Here is a 17401-nt window from a genome sequence, read left to right as displayed (position 1 = left end):
ATATCTAAATGCAAAGAAGTGAATAGGCAAATCGAAAATAAATTAAGTAGGTAGTTAAAAAATAATAATAATGTCTCACGCTCCTCAATTCGACGATGCTCAGGACTCCGCTCGTAAACAAAAAAAAAATGTTCGCAGCAAGCACTGGTTACCGCTCAGCTGATCCACTAGCTGCACCGATCGGCCAGCGTCAAGCGTACGCGCAGCATTCGAAAATCCTGAAGTATTCGGCGAATAAATTAATATGATTTCCCGTCAACACTATTACGTTAATTCGTATTATAATTTTACATTAATTCGTATAACTCGTATATAAAAATAACAAAAATACAATACTGTTCATCTATTGTTATAATAAGTAACTTTTTACTGCAACTTAAAGATTAAATTTACTTTATTGAATAATTCTTTGTTAGTTTTACTATGGTTTTATTAAATAATTAAATATTTTACGTCTAAAAATGTTGATTCTTAACTGTTTAATGAAATTAATACGTAATATAACTTTTAACAAAATGAATGTAGGTAGATAAAACACGTGTTTCGTACATGTTAATACTTGCAATTTTTGTATATAATTTGCTCAAGTGAAGCTGGCATTGGGTATAGGATAATGTAATGGATAGAAAAAAGGATTTTAGGGATTTAGGGCACTTATCTTAGTAAGCTGCGTGGTCCACGATGGGTTCTGCGCACCAAGCTAAGGTCACGCCGTAGCCGCCCCTTCCGATCATTTTTTCGAGTATGATTGTTCTTCTGATTAAATGAATGAATTGACTGCTGTCTCAGGATCAGGCCTTTGGTTCTAAGTAGTAGTTATAGTATATCTTGAATTTTGAATCTTGATTATGATTATTGCGATGTAAAATTTCATAGGTGATTCTTGTTGATTTTAATTTTCTAATCGTTCATCTTGCAGATTCGTAATCAACACGGTCGCCAAAAATTTGTTTGCGCTTACATGAATAATGAATATGAATAATTTGTTAAATGAATGCTAGATTATTCGACTCCATTTTGATGGCTTCGATTTTCTCTTGCAAGTAAAGTGACGCCTGGGCAGGAACGGTGATACCAGTTGTAAAAAACTAATTTCTTGTGTTGCAACTTTGTAGAATAAAACTTTAACTTAAAATATATGTAATAATAAATCTTCTCATGAATGAAAGCCTAAACAGAGCTCCTGCATCTCATTGATCGACGCTCCAATCCACACACCGCGCCAAGAAAGCGTACATGAAGTAGATCCGATGCTCTTTGTACAAGGCAGCCCTAGTCTTTCAGTGACCTTCTGTAGTATATTTAGTATCAGCATTGCACCCGTGCGAAGCCGGGACGGGTCGCTAGTATATATATACGGTCAAATTGAGTAACCTCCTCCTTTTTTGAAGTCGGTTAAAAAATAGTCAAACAAATACGCATCTGGGGGCACGGTAGTGCCCCCGCCAAGACGAGCCAAAAAAAACAAAACGAAAAGCACTACCTATCTTTTCTCGAAGTGCTTCGTCGTTTTTTTGAACCCCCATAACTTGGGTTTGGATTATACTAGATAAACAAAATTCTCGGGATATAATGTCAATAGTGGACTTATTAAACATATAAAGTTTCAATTACATAGCTCTTATACTTTAGATTTTATTGATATCTAAAAAACCCCGATTTCGTCACTCACTGATGATCATCAAAATTCTTAGAGTACTTTCTGAAGTCCCAGAAAGCTGAAATTTGGTATATAAGCTAACATTAGTACACAAACATGAAAAAAATTCTAAAACTTGGAACTTTTACCCCCCAACCCCTTAAACTAGGGGATGGAAGTTTGTATGAGACTTCCGCAAATTTTGATGCTAGAGGTCTGAAAATTGATATAGGGACTCCTAGTTACTCCTTGTTATAAATAATAATAATAAAATACATGAAAAATAAAAATCGGTTATTAGTTTAGGTCGAAAATTTACATTGTGTAATTTTGGTATTTAAGTTTTGGCGGAGGTCCGTTTGCATATCAGTTCAACATAAAATCAAAAACAGCGTGCTTAAACCGGATATGGTGAAGATTGGATGATATTTATGGTATAAAATGTGTCGGAGGTAAAATGCAGCTATATCTAATATTGTCATAAGCAACTTACAAAAAGGAGTGAAATCCCTGAGTTTGACCCCCTGACCCCCTGACCTTCACGTGGGCGTAAGGTGAAAAATTTATAATATTAATATTAAAATATATATATATAAATGAGACAGGAAAGTCGTCATCTACAACATCGGCAGCCGGTAGTAACGAAACGGCCAAGCCACATATTTTGACTAAGGTGTAGAGTTTGTGAAGTTAGGGCTTGTAGAGTTAGGACGTGTAGAGTTAGAAGCTTGGCTCTACATGAGATCTGATAACTTTTTTGACAGTGCGAGCCATATGATCTCGTCTTGGCAACATTTTACATGAAAATGTTTTTGGTGGGATTATTATATCTAATAGTATTTAGTAATAATTTGAAAAGTACTTGTTAGATCTCAATTAAATTTAAGTGAGTGATGGTCTCAATAAAATTAAATAACACTTTTCGATTATAAAGAGAATCATCGAAAGCGGTCCTCCCAGTAAGAAGTTCTGAGGTAACATAAATTAAAAATAAAAGTGCGTATATAAATAATAAATAAGTAATTTAAAACTAAGGTGAAGCGGGACACGGGGCGAGCGACGCCTGTATCGGACGAAGTAGGCGGTATCATAATTAAAAAACGTTACACATCTTCGTGACGTTTCATCCGTAAAAAATTTACCCACATGCGCCTAAAGAAGTTTCACTTCAAAAATACGGTTGAATTGAGAAACTCCACCTGTTTTAGAAATCGATTAAAAATGAATTCTGGTAAATAAAATAGGCGTGACTGTTCTAAGCAGCAGCTACTCGAGCACAAGATGTCGAATAATAAATACGTGGTATACAATAATGGCCTAAATTTACGTTATATTATATTTATTTTATTGTAAATAATAATAATAATAATAATAATCTTTATTCCTTCAAACATTAGTACATCACATTAACACATGTTACATCAATTATGTTTAGTCACTAAAAAAAAAAACAATTTATCTCTGGTCCCCACACTAGGAAATAATGTTTAATAATAATGTTTGAAGGAATAAAGATTAAGATTATTATTGTAAATATCACATATACCAAAGCCGCGGGCAATAGCTAGTCTACATGTTCTGTGCATTGTTTGACTTCCTTTCACGATGTCTTAAACAGACGACGCCATAATAATGTCTTTATAATATTAATTTCGTTATTGCAAGTAATGTCTAGGTACTGTTCGAAACAGACGCTTTAAACATTGTCAAATTAACAAAAGTGGTCACTTGTACTTCGTACTATCGCTTTCTACTTTCATAACTTCTGTACATGATCCGTTTACTTTCAAGATAAAAATAGTATGAACTGGTTTACTCGTATTCTGTTACAATTTGTAACTATATTTATTGTATGCGCGACTGCAAACTGAGACTGCTAGCGCAACAGTCATTTGCAGTGACCTACCACCGACTAAAGGTTTCGGCCACAGAAGAAGAGACATGAGCCACAGATTCTTCTAATTTCTCTTGATTTTGGTTTTCGGAAGCCTCACTACGACGCGGTTGATGAGCCGACTACGTGCGAATCGTCGTTCCTCACGAAGGATCCGGTATCTCTGTAACATTTCAAACATTTCCTCGTTTAGAGGGTTACATATCCTTCGAATATTGCAGGGTATGCGAACGGACGAATAGTCGTACGAAGGTGCCTAATTAAATGTTCCGTTGCTACTCTTCGGGTGAGATATGTCTAAAGTTAGTATTCAAAAATATTAAACATTATATACTAGTCGACGATCTCTACACCCTATAAGGAACCTACCAGTCAAATTTCAAGTTTATAGCTTTTATAGTTTCGGAGATTTCGTGATGAGTGAGTGAACCTACCATCCCCCGTTTTAACTCCAAAAGGGAGTTGATTTCTAAAAATACCTTATTTGGGCACCTTCTAACCATCTATAGAGCATACATTTTAAATTTCAAATGTCTTAATTCAAAAACATAGGACTTTCATACAAACTTTCAACCCCCGTTTTACCCCCTTAGAGGTCGAGTTTCGTAAAATCCGGTCTTAAAGGATGTCTACGCCCTATAAGGAACCTACCAGCCAAATTTCAAGTTTGTAGCTGTTACAGTTTCGAAGATTTTGTGATGAGTGAGTCAACCTACCATCCCCCGTTTTAACCCCAAAAGGGAGTTGATTTCTAAAGATACATTATTTGGACACCTTATCACCATCTATAGAGCATACATTTTAAATGTCAAGTCTCTTACTTCAAAAACATAGGACTTTCATACAAACTTCCAACCCCCGTTTTACCCTCTTAGGGGTCGAGTTTCGTAAAATCCGTTCTTAGCGGATGCCTACGCTCTATAAAGAACCTACCTGCCAAATTTCAAGTTTCTAGGTGTTATAGTTTCAGAGATTTTGTGATGAATGAGTCAATGTACCATCCCCCGTTTTAACCCCAAAAGGGAGTTGATTTCTAAACATACATTATTTGGACACCTTCTCACCATCTCTAGAGCATACATTTTAAATTTCAAGTCTCTTACTACTAAAACATAGGACTTTCATACAAACTTCCAACCCCCGTTTTACCCTCTTAGGGGTCGAGTTTCGTAAAATCCATTCTTAGCGGTAGTTTACGCCTTATAAAGAGCCTACCTGCTAAATTTCAAGTTTGTAGGTATTATAGTTTCGGAGATTTCGTGATTAGTGAGTCAACGTAACATCCCCCGTTTTAACCCCAAAAGGGAGTTGATTTCTAAAGATACATTATTTGAACACCTTGTTATCATCTATAGACCATACATTTTAAATTTCAAGTCTCTTACGTCAAAAACATGGGACTCTCATACAAACTTCCAACCCCCATTTTACCCCCTTAGGAGTTGAGTTTCGTAAAATCCGTTCTTAGCGGATGTCTACTTCCTATAAGGAGCCTACCTGCCAAATTTCAAGTTTGTAGGTGTTATAGTTTCGGAGATTTCGTGATGAATGACCTTTCGCGTTTATATATATTATAGATATATAGATAGATAACTACTTATATAAATAATATAGTAAATTTACTTATACTTACATATTTAAATATAAGCGGGTGGAGGAATACGCCCCGGCAGGGAGATCAAACGGCCGGGGGTTAGGGCTGTAGGCTGAGAAACCGGCGGACAATCCTAGCCGAGTCAAGTAACACCGTCTTCTGCATCCTGGCTGCGAGCAAACCGTCCCGGATCCCCAGTTGCCTCAAATGGTGAGCGAGGCTAACCGGGATCAAACCGTTGGCAGATATTACGATAGGGATTATTTCAGCAGACCCCACACCCCACATGTCGACAATCTCGTGCGCCAGATCCAGATATTTACGTTTTTTCTCAGTCTCGGCTTTCACGAGGTTCTCGTCATGCGGGACGGTGATGTCCACTAAAAATACCCTCGACCGTGCCCTGTCCATCACCACGATATCAGGCTTGTTCGCCAGTATCGTCCTGTCTGTGGCGATAGGCAGGTCCCAGTAGAGACGGACTCCGTCGCGTTCGAGTACTGGCACCGGTGAGTATTGGTAGTACGGCATCTTTTGTTCCAGGAGACCGTACATAAGAGCAAGCTCTTGGTGGAGAATCTTGGCCACTTGGTTGTGTCTGTGCAAGTACTCAGTATTAGCAAGCGCGGAACAACCCGAAAGCACATGCCAGAGTGACTCACCGGGATGACGACAGGCTCGACAGAAGTCGGGAGTGCCATCCTTCAGGACGTGCTTTCGGTAGTTGTTCGTCTTGACCACCTGATCTTGTATTGCACAGACAAAACCTTCGGTTTCCCCAAAGAGGTCGCCGAATCGCAGCCACTGCACGGAGGCCTTACTGTCAATGTGTGGTGCGTGAAGCGCCTTGTAGAACCGTCCATGCAGTTCCTTCTCCATCCATACGGTCTCCCGGTCAGAGGTGCTCAGTATGACCGGTTTCTGCCAGTTCTCTTTGGCCAAGGCTAGGGGGGTTAGTCCTTTGTCACACATTGAAACGTCACCATGCAAAGCGCTGTCCCGTCTCGTTTCAAAGTAGGCCCTGAGGCTGCACACCTCGCGGTTATGCATGGTCTTAGCGCTTAACATGCCTCGACCACCACACTTCCGCGGGATGTACAGTCTCATGACCGACGACTTAGGGTGATGCACGCGATGGTACGTCATAGTTGTGCGGACTCTTCTGTCCAGGGCGTCAAGTTCGGTCTGAGTCCATCTGAGTATGCCAAAGGTGTACAAGAGAGTGGGCATGACCCAAGCGTTATAGGCTCGGACCTTGTTGGCTCCAGACAAGTAGCTCCGAAGAACTTTTGTCAGCCGTCCAAAAAAGATTTCACAAACTGCCTGTTTCACGTCCACTTCCTTCACCCCTATGCATTGTGACATACCCAGATACCGGTAAGATTCAGCTTCGGAAAGGGTCTTGAATGATGTTAATTCGAGACTAAGCTGCGACGATTGAGTCACCTGACCCCTGTCCACATGCACGACCGCACACTTATCCACTCCAAGCCACATCCTGATGGAACTGCTGAACTCCGTGGTGATTTTCAGCAGTTCCTGCCGGCGTGCAGCGTTAGGTGCCAGCAATTTGAGGTCGTCCATGTAGAGAAGGTGGGAGACTTTAGTACCTCCTCTCCGAAACTGAAAGCCTGTCCCCGAACGCTCCAGCAGGGTGCTTAGAGGGTTCAAGGACAAGCAGAACCATAGTGGACTCAGGCAATCACCCTGGAAAATACCCCTCCGTATCATGATTGGGTCATCCGCACCCGTCAGTCGCTCGCCCTGGATCGTGCTCCATTGCCCCATACATACTCCGAGGAAGTCTCGAACTGCCTGGTCAATCTTTTACAGCTCGAGGACCCTCAGGAGCCATGAATGAGGTACCGAGTCGAAAGCCTTTTTGTAGTCGATCCAGGCGGCCGAAAAGTTCCGACGGTTGCGTCTGACAAGCTGGCCCGCCACAGAGTCGATGAGAAGGAGCTCCTTTGTACCGCGACCGCCTCCACGACATCCGTTCTGAGCTGCAGACAAGATATTAAACTCACCAATATGTCGTGAGATCTTACAGCTCAGAACGGACGTCAGTGTCTTGTAGATGGAGGTCAGACACGTTATGGGGCGGTAGTTGGTGGGATCTGCGGTGTTGGTGGACTTAGGAGCTAAGTGAATGATCCCGGTAGTGAAAAGGTTCGGGAGTGTCTTCCGATCTATTGCCTCTTGGTATTGTCGAGCCAAGGTCGCATGGCAGACCGAGAGCCCTTTCAGCCAGTAGTGATGCAGACCGTCGGCCCCCGGACTTTTCCAGTTCGGAGCCCGCCGGACCGCACCACTGACGTCCTCCGTAGGGTGATTGGGTTCATCGGTTCGATTTTAGCACATGCGTCCTGAACCGCCGCAATCCAAGGGCCCTCCACGTGCTCCACCTCCCCTGACCATATGTTGCGCCAGAAGGTGACGAGGTCAACCGTACTCGGTTTTAGGGAAGCAGAGCCCGATATCGGGTTCTCTAGCTTTCTATAGAACCTTTTCTGATTACTCACGAAGAGGCGATTTTGTCGAAAGCGCTCAACTCTCTTAGAGTACCTGTGAATGCGCTTTCCCCATGCCGCGATTCTCTGCTTCAGGCCATCGATGCGCTCCGTTAGTTTATCGGCTATGTCAGGCTGATCGAGGCTGATACCTAGCCCGTTGAAGGCCATTCTAACAATGCGCACAATCCTTCGCCTTGTGTTGCCCGACCTGAAAGCTAGCAGCCTACCAATGAGGGCCCTGGCCAGGTTGATACGGTGTTCTATTCTCCTCTTCCAGGCTGGTACGTCGCTATTCTTATGAGTAGTGCGTCCAGACTCCTGGGTTTTGGCTCCGACAAGGCGGTGCACCGCTAGAGGGGCGCCGAAGAGAATAGAACCCGTATCCTCCAGGCTGAGGCTGCCTTCCAAATAGGGAGGCAATAGTCTGTTGGCTGCCTCAATGGCATTCCGCGTCGCGGCATTGAGGGGGAGGCGAGAGAGTCGCGGTCTCATTTCCAGAGGAGCGCCTCGAGTCTCGGAAATCGCCTCTTGCAAGATCCCTCTCATCTGTTCTACTTTTTGGGCGACTGCTCCCTCAGTGATCACCTCCACAGGCGCTTCGCTACGAACGCCTTCTTGTTGCGTTGATACTTCGTTGCGCACCGTGGACACGGGTTCGACTTCAGGAGCAGCCTCACGTCGATATCGTTCGAGCTCGGCGGCGTCAAATATGCCCTTTCGTTGGATGTACCGAGCTCGATCTGCCAGGTTCTGTTCCGTAACAGTTAGCGTAGGCTCAAGCAGTAGGAACTCGCGGTGCATTACTGCCCGGTAGCCAGTCCGCCCGGTTTCACGTCCTACAGCCCTATAGTACGCACGCATGACACTCTCGTTCATTTTCGGTGTCCATCTCATGCGACGTACTCCACCAGCGGCGGGCAACGAATGCCGAGTCCCTTGGGACTTGTCGTCACCAAGTCAACTGGTGGGGATGGTGGGTAACCCGACCGGTCAGGTGGTGGTACCGGTCGGCGGGGTTGGCTGGCGGCCCGCGTGCTACCACGTCCAGCGCCAGCTCCAGACGCACCCTGGCGTCCCCCAGGCAGCGGCCCTATACGCCTTTCCAAATCATCCTCCATCATTTTAGTTTTTTGAGTGCTAATATACTCACTTGGAAAGGCACTCACGCTCTCCGAGGAGGCTGCGTAGGTGTTATGCAGCTTTTGTTGCCCTTAGTCGCCTCTTACGACAGCCTAGACGTAGGAAAGGGTGGCCCTATTCTACTCTGCCGGGAACCACACGGCTATTATTATTATTATTATTATTATTATTATCATTTTGTTTATTTATTTTATATTACGGTATTTGGTAATTACTAAAATACTAAATTTCCTAAATACTTTTATATACTTAATTAAAAACCAATCAACAAAATTAAAAAAAAATCAAGAACTAGAAAATATCTATAAAATTCAACATTTTTTTTCAAATTGTGTTGCTTCTATACTATCAGAAGGAACTTCGTTCCTACCTGGTGTCCCATGACACCACATAATTTTAAGCCAGAGTTCTGTTGAAAAAAGAGCGATTTCAATCATCAATTTGCATCAGAACACACGACTGATGTAAAACTTTCTATCTCCTACAGTAATATACGAAACGTAACTCTCTCCCTTTCTATCTTGACTAACTTATATTTCCCTAAACATTTTTGAATATCATATCAAAAATTGACCGCTCCAGCGAGGATCGAACCCGCGTCTCCGACTGACCGTGTCGGCGCTCTAGCCAATTAAGCTATGGAACGATGTACCTGCTAGATCGAAATTTTTGATATGATGATTTTTTTTTTAATTTTTTTTATATACGGTTTAAGCGAACCGTGGCGCCGTCCTAATGTGTGGATAACACAAAAATAAAATCGTACATATTATATTTCCCTCTCAACTTCCGCTCGCTTCGGCCGATCTCACTTTTCGTAACGCTCTCATCACGCATTCACCAGCTTATTCCGCAAGTCAAGCGTGCGTTATGAACTACGAAGTTTTAGTTGGAAAAAAATAGAGTCAAATTGAGAACCTCCTCTTTTTTTGAAGTCGGTTAAAAAGACACTTGATTACCATGAGGGGGCTCTTACAATTAGCAAGTTGAAGTGACAGTGGGCTGGTCACCTGTGTCGCAGGACCGACGGCCGCTGGAGCAGATGTGTCCTGGAGTGGAGACCGCGTGTTGGCAAACGCAGTGTGCTACGTCTTCCGGGCCGCTGGACCGACGATCCACTTAAGATTGTCGATGGAGGCTGGATGAGGATTGCGTAAGACCGGGATGTCTGGCGCGAACTGGCGAGACCTTATCCAGCAGTGGACTGGAATTGGCTGAAAAAACAGGAAACTAAAAAGTGAAAAATATTTGCTGTTTGACGACCGCTTTGATATAATGGTGCATGTGCCGTGTCGGCGGCGCCTAAACACCGACGGTCGCGGGTTCTATTCCCGCTCGGAGTGGATATTTATGTTTATACAAATATTTATTTTCGGTCTAGTTGTTAATCCTTGTGGTTCTCCCAACCTAGCCTCGGAGAATACGCTAGGCTGTCAGTCCCGGTTGTTATTACGTACACCTGATAGCGAACTTTACTCATAGTATGTCGACGCGTTAGCGCAGCGGTCACAGCACCGGCTGTTGCGCTGGCGTTAGTGGGTTCAATCCCCGCGCACGACAGACATTTGTATTGGCCATATAGATGTTTGTCATGATCTGGGTGTTTGTGCTTGTGTATTGTGTATGTTTCCAAACCCCCGACATAAGAGAAAAAGCATCCTTGTTAGGTCTACCCATCACTAAAAATTGTAAAATAAAATAATTTTTAACAAAAAAAAACCGACTTCAAAAAGGAAACTAAAAAGTGAAAAATAAATTTACTTAGTACAAAGTAATTCGTTTCTTGATTTAGTTAATCAGAAATGATTAAATAAATATTTTATAATTTTGAAGTTGGTGCCAAGTAATAACTACAACAACCTGGCTACAAAAAAAAAAATACAAACAACACACACACAACAAACAAGTACAAAAAATATTATTAGATATTTCAAAACAATAACAGAATAATAACAGTATTCAACCTAATAGTCAATGAAACAAATTATGAAAGAAAACTGAATACAACTTATGAGTAGATACTAGAGTAGTTATTGTTTTACTTGGCACCGACTTCAAAATTATAAAATATTTAATCATTTCTGATTAACTAAATCAAAATACGAATTATTTTGTACTAAGTAAATTTATTTTTCACTTTTTAGTTTCCTTTTTGAAGTCGGTTTTTTTTTTGTTAAAAATTATTTTTGATTTATTCATTACTGCCTGTGGCCCGCACGCGTTAACTTAGAATAAAAGCCGGCCGGAACTGCCGCAAACGCTACGTACCGCGATTTTTAAATCTGTAATATCTTTGAAAATATTCATTTAAATCATATGCTGTAAAGGGCCATATAGATCTATATTAAATAAAAAACATATTTAAGGTATTTAATTGGATAAGGATTAATGCTGTATTGGTTAAAATCGCTTCGAAAATTAGCCATTATTTGTCGTAAAAAGTAAATGACAAAAAAATGTTATTGTGCGATATCCATAAGAGATAGGTATATACCATCGCGGAGTTTTCTGTAGACCTTTTCAATGTGTACAATATTTAGTACATTATTTTGATAAATCTCGTAGGGTTCAGCCTGCGTTTGCAATTTAAGCGAAAAAAATAATAATTATTTACGACATAACATTAGAAAACTCAAAAATAACTGTATTTCTCCACTATTTAATGGATGTTATTATACATATAAACCTTCCTCTTGAATCAATCTATCTATTAAAAAGAACTGCATCAAAATCCGTTGCGTAGTTTTAAAGATTTAAGCGTACATACATATGCAGGGACAGAGAAAGCGACTTTGTTTTATACTATGTAGTGATTCAACCTAATATTCAATGAAACAAATTATGAAAGAAAACTGAATACAACTTACGAGTAGATACTAGAGTACTTATTGTTTTACTGATCTTTTAACAAAAGGTTTAACTAGTTATAAGCACAATAATTTTGTTAAAAAACTAGGTCTTAAAGGGATTGTTTAATTATGGTAATTTTGTTAAGAGTCGATAGGTGTTAATGTTAGAGAAGTTTTATTGTATTTAGTTTGTTTATATTGTTTATCTACACTAATGTTGTAACATTCTACTTATGTTTCCAATACTTGACTTATAATTACTACTGTTATAGCGCAGACAACAAAACACTCAATTTAAGCAATTTCACATGATGGTATAATATCCACATCGATATCGTATAATTGTGTTTGCTCGCAAACGAAAAAAAAACCGACTTCAATTACATCGAAGAGTAATACAACGTAGATCGACGAAAAAATAGTAATACTTTGTTCGTATTCCATATAACGCGACATTATAAAATTGTAGAATTATATAATGTTCTACTGTTATTTCTAACATTTTGTTAGCGATTGTAGGCAGAAATTTCATAAAAGGCCCGTCGTCGATTCGCGCGAAGCTCTGACATCGCTTATTACGGCGGGTTTTTTAGTTGAAGCGGATTTATATTGAATTACGGGTTATGTCTTTTTTATTAAAAATATGTAATGTTCATGTTTTCACACAGCTCCGATGCACGACTAGAGTTTACCCCTTCAGATCAACTGTCTAAATAGGCACAAAAAGGCTTACTAGTCTAAGAAATATATTATTACTATATCAAATTGTAAATAAATGAATTCAATAACACCATCTATCGGAACCTAATTGCGTTATTAGAAAACGTCTGAACGCCATCTCTAACAAGGTAATTCGTTCAGTAGATTTTACTGTTCAATTTTTTCATTCCGGGGCCTTAAATGAAAATCGATTCTTAAGGAGAAAACTCCAAAACAGTCAAGTAAATGCGCCATATCAGATATAGCTCAAAAAGTTCGAGTCAAATCTCAATTATATTTAAATGGGACCACATGACAAGCACCACCTATCGATTAAAAAAAGAATCATCGATATCGGTCCACCCAGTAAAATAGTAATGAGGTTAATATAACGTTGGTCGACGTAAAATAGCCAAGTAAATACCCAGTATTAGCGATAACTCAAAAATTAAAAGCTCAAATATATTTATAACGAATAAACTGCTACTCTCTACTCTAGTGGAATATTGTAATTTGATCGATAGTGAACGAAGTAATTTCATTAAATTTTGATAGATGGCGTTGTGGCAAAGTATTGAACATGACCATAGTCGTCTTAACATCGTCATGTAAATACGTGTCATCAAAGATTACTCAAAAATTGCTCATTATATCTCAATCATATTTAAAACGGACGACATGACAAGTATTAGCTTTTGATTTATACAAAAAAGATCAAAATCAGTGCACCCAGTAAAAAGATATAACGTATAATACAACGTAGGGTGACGAAAAAACCGTCAAGTAAATACGCAATATTAGATATAACTCACAAATTACTAATCAAATCTCAATTAAATTTGAATGGGACCACGTGACGAATAGTAGCTTTTAATTTATATAAGAAACGTCAAAATCGGTGCACCCAGTAAAAAGTTATGAGGTATAATACAACGTAAGGTGACGAAAATAATGTCAAGTAAATACGCGTTATCAAAGATTAATCAAAAAGTAGTTATCAGATCTCAATAAAATTTATATGTGACCACATGATAAACATCAGCTTTCGATTAAAGTAAAAATTATCAAAATCGATACACCCAGTAAAAAGTTATTGCGGATTTTCAAGAGTTTCCCTCGATTTCTCTGGGATCCCATCATTAGATCCTGGTTTCCTTATCATGGTACTAAGCTTGGAATATCTCCTTTCCAACAAAAAAAGAATTATCAAAATCGGTACACCCAGTAGAAAGTTATGTGGTATAATACAACGTAGGTCGACGAAAAAAGCGTCAAGTAAAAACGTATTATTAGATATAATTCGAAAAGTAGTTGTTAGATCTCAAATAAATTTAAATGGGACCAATCGGCACACACCACCTTTCGATTAAAACAAAATTTGTCGAAATCGGTCTACCTGGTCAAAAGTTCTGATGTAACATACATAAAAAAAAAAAAAAAAAAAAAAAAAAAATACAGTCGAATTGAGAACCTCCTCCTTTTTTGGAAGTCGGTTAAAAATCTCATTATAACATCGCGCGCATGCGCGCAGCTGCGCTCTCATTGGTTAGATTTTAATGGCGGCAGAATCACTGTGACAATACACGTACGCGTGAATTTAATTTAATAAATTAAAAGTTAAAAATGGATAGCGACGATGATATTTGTACGCCTCCGGATATTCTAGAATTGGCAACAAAATTAACTCACAATCTTTTGCCAGAAAAATCTAGAAAATTATATGAAAATGAATATAATAACTTATTCCGACTCCGTCTACGAGCTCTACTGCTTGCCCCGCGACCGCTACAGCTGCTGGATCAATACACTTGGCACCGACTTCAAAATTATAAAATATTTATTTAATCATTTCTGATTAACTAAATCAAAATACGAATTACCTTGTACTAAGTAAATTTATTTTTCACTTTTAAGTTTCCTGTTTGAAGTCGGTTTTTTGTTAAAAATTATTTTATAATATAATGAAATTATTATTAAAATTATGTATTTGTTATTGATTTTATTAATGTAATTGTAAATTGGTGTGACATTTATTAATTTTTATTTGTAATTTTAATTGTATGTTTTTTTTTAACCATTGTATTTTAACCGACTTCCAAAAAAGGAGGAGGTTCTCAATTCGACCGTATTTTTTTTTAAATGTATGTTACATCAGAACTTTTGACCGCGTGGACCTTTTGGTTTCGACAATTTTTTTAATCGAAAGGTGGTGTGTGCCAGTTAGTCCCATTTAAATTTATTTGAGATCTAACAACTACTTTTCGAGTTATATCTAATAATGTGTTTTTACTTGACGCTTTTTTCGTCGACCTACGTTGTATTATACCGCATAACTCCCTACTGGATGTACCGATTTTGATAATTCTTTTTTGTTGGAAAGGATATATCTCAAAAGTACCATGGTAAGGAAACCAGGATCTGATGATGGGATCCCAGAGAAATCGAGGGAAACTCTCGAAAATCCGCAATAACTTTTTACAGGGTGTACCGATTTCGATAATTCTTTTTTGTTAGAAAGAAGATATCTCTAGTTTAGTACCATGATAAGAAAACCAGGATCTGATGATGGGGTCTCAGAGAAATCGATTGAACTTCTCGAAAATCTGCAATAACTTTTTACTGGGTGTACCGATTTTAATAATTTATAATTAAATCAAAAGCTGATGTTTGTCATGTGGTCACATATAAATTTTATTGAGATCTGATTACTACTTTTTGAGTAATCTTTGATAACGCGTAGTTACTTGACTATTTTTTCGTCGATCTACGTTGTATTACTCGTCGATGTAATTGAAGTCAGTTTTTTTTCGTTTGCGAGCAAACACAATTATATTAGAAAGGCTACACCCCGAAGTTGATCGTCGCCTAGGAGGCGAGTTTGGCATGGCATAGGCGTGGGAAAGAGCATTGTCCACATTTTTTAAACTTTAATATTGTATTTCTTTATTAGTATTACGGTAATAATAATCAGGATATACCTTTTTAAAATCCTTGTATTGTGCCCTTCAATTTGATACCCATTTTGTAGTATTCGAGAAAAAAATTTTTTTTTTCATTAACTACAATGGCTTCGCGCAGCTGCCATGTTTGATTTTTTTAATGTCACCTATCTAAGAACACTTGGACAGCTAAGACAAACCTAACGATACCTCAATTATGTAAATCCGTTCAGTGGTCCTGGAAATATGAGGTAGTAAAGAATATTACATACAAACATACATACATACATACAAGATACGCGCGAAAAATATAACCCTTTCTTGGCAGTCGGGTAAAAAATACAGTCTTCTTCTTTTTTGGAAGTCGGTTAAAAAGAATCATGGAAAACGGTCCACCCAAAAGTTCTGAGGTAATATACATAAAAATAAAGTCGAATTAAGGACGTTCTCGTTTTTTGTAAGTTGGTTAAAAAAGATAGTTTTTTCTATTTTTCGTAACCTGTTTTCTTAATGTTCAGCGCTATTTGTCGTAACGTGATGCTATACTTATAAAAGAATTTTTAAATTCGAACACGCAGTTTCTGAGATTGACGCTTTTAAGCAAACAAACAAACTCTTCAGCTTTATAGTATCTGTAAAATTATACTATACTTGTATTCCGATGTAGCTGAACTTCTGTTTAGCAGTTAAAAAGTTCCTTAAATTGCATCGATGTCTGAACTCGCCATGAGGATTTTTGTGTCATAGGTACCCTCATGTATAAAATAATTATTTATCTTCACGAGTGTAATGACAGACCTGTAATAAATAGGTATTAAAATACGTTGCACAGTTTCATATAATATTATGTAAACTAATTAACATATTAAATTATTTGAAATATAAAAAGTAAAAATAAAACTTACAAAATGTTTGTTATTTGTAGGTAGTTAGGTTAAATAACCATCGTTACACTTTGATGAAAAATTTAATTTTTAACGACGCAATGAGTAAAATACATTTTAAGAGATTTAATTACGCGTTACCTATTTTAAGAATAAATAAAATGCCCATTTGTAGAAGTTATTGAACCTTAACTATTGAAACGATGAACAGAGCACTTTTTATTCTAAACTGTTGAAAGATTTGATTTTGACGTAGACGCTGTGCTGCCAGTTCAAAAAAAATTTCATCCAAAAGACAATGCTCAAAAAAAAAACCCAGGCCCGGCGCAAAAGAAAAGTAACTCAAATTATAGGTAATAATAAAATAATAATTAATAATTGTGTTTGCTCGCAAACGAAAAAAAAACCGACTTCAATTACATCGACAAGTAATACAACGTAGATCGACGAAAAAATAGTCAAGCAACTACGCGTTATCAAAGATTACTCAAAAAGTAGTTATCAGATCTCGATAAAATTTATATGTGACCACATGATAAACATCAGCTTTCGATTAAATTAAAAATTATCAAAATCGGTACACCCAGTAAAAAGTTATTACGGATTTTCGAGAGTTTCCCTCGATTTCTCTGGGATCCCATCATCAGATCTTGGTTTCCTTATCACGGTACTAAACTAGGGATATCCCCTTTCCAACAAAAAAAGAATTATCAAAATCGGTACATCCAGTAGAAAGTTATGCGGTATAATACAGCGTAGGTCGACGAAAAACGCGTCAAGTAAAAACGATCCCACCAAAAACATTTTCATGTAAAATGTTGCCAAGACGAGATCATAATTATGGCTCGCACTGTCAAAAAGTTATCAGATCTCATGTAGAGCCAAGCTTCTAACTCTACACGCCCTAACTCTACAAGCCCTAACTTCACAAACTCTACACCTTAGTCAAAATATGTGGCTTGGCCGTTTCGCTACCGTCACGTGGGCGTAAGGTGAAAATTTTTTTCACTGTTTTTTACTTTTCTATCATACAATAGTTCTATTAAAGAAAAAATAAAAAGAAGAAGAATAATTGATATATAATACAAATAAAAAGAGAAAATATATTTATATAAATGAGACAGGAAAGTCGTCATCTACAACATCGGCAGCCGGTAGTGACGAAACGGCCAAGCCACATATTTTGACTAAGGTGTAGAGTTTGTGAAGTTAGGGCTTGTAGAGTTAGGGCGTGTAGAGTTAGAAGCTTG

Source organism: Melitaea cinxia, chromosome 25 (assembly GCF_905220565.1).
Source record: "Melitaea cinxia chromosome 25, ilMelCinx1.1, whole genome shotgun sequence".
Taxonomy (NCBI): domain Eukaryota; kingdom Metazoa; phylum Arthropoda; class Insecta; order Lepidoptera; family Nymphalidae; genus Melitaea; species Melitaea cinxia.
Note: the sequence above shows the minus strand (reverse complement) of the source record.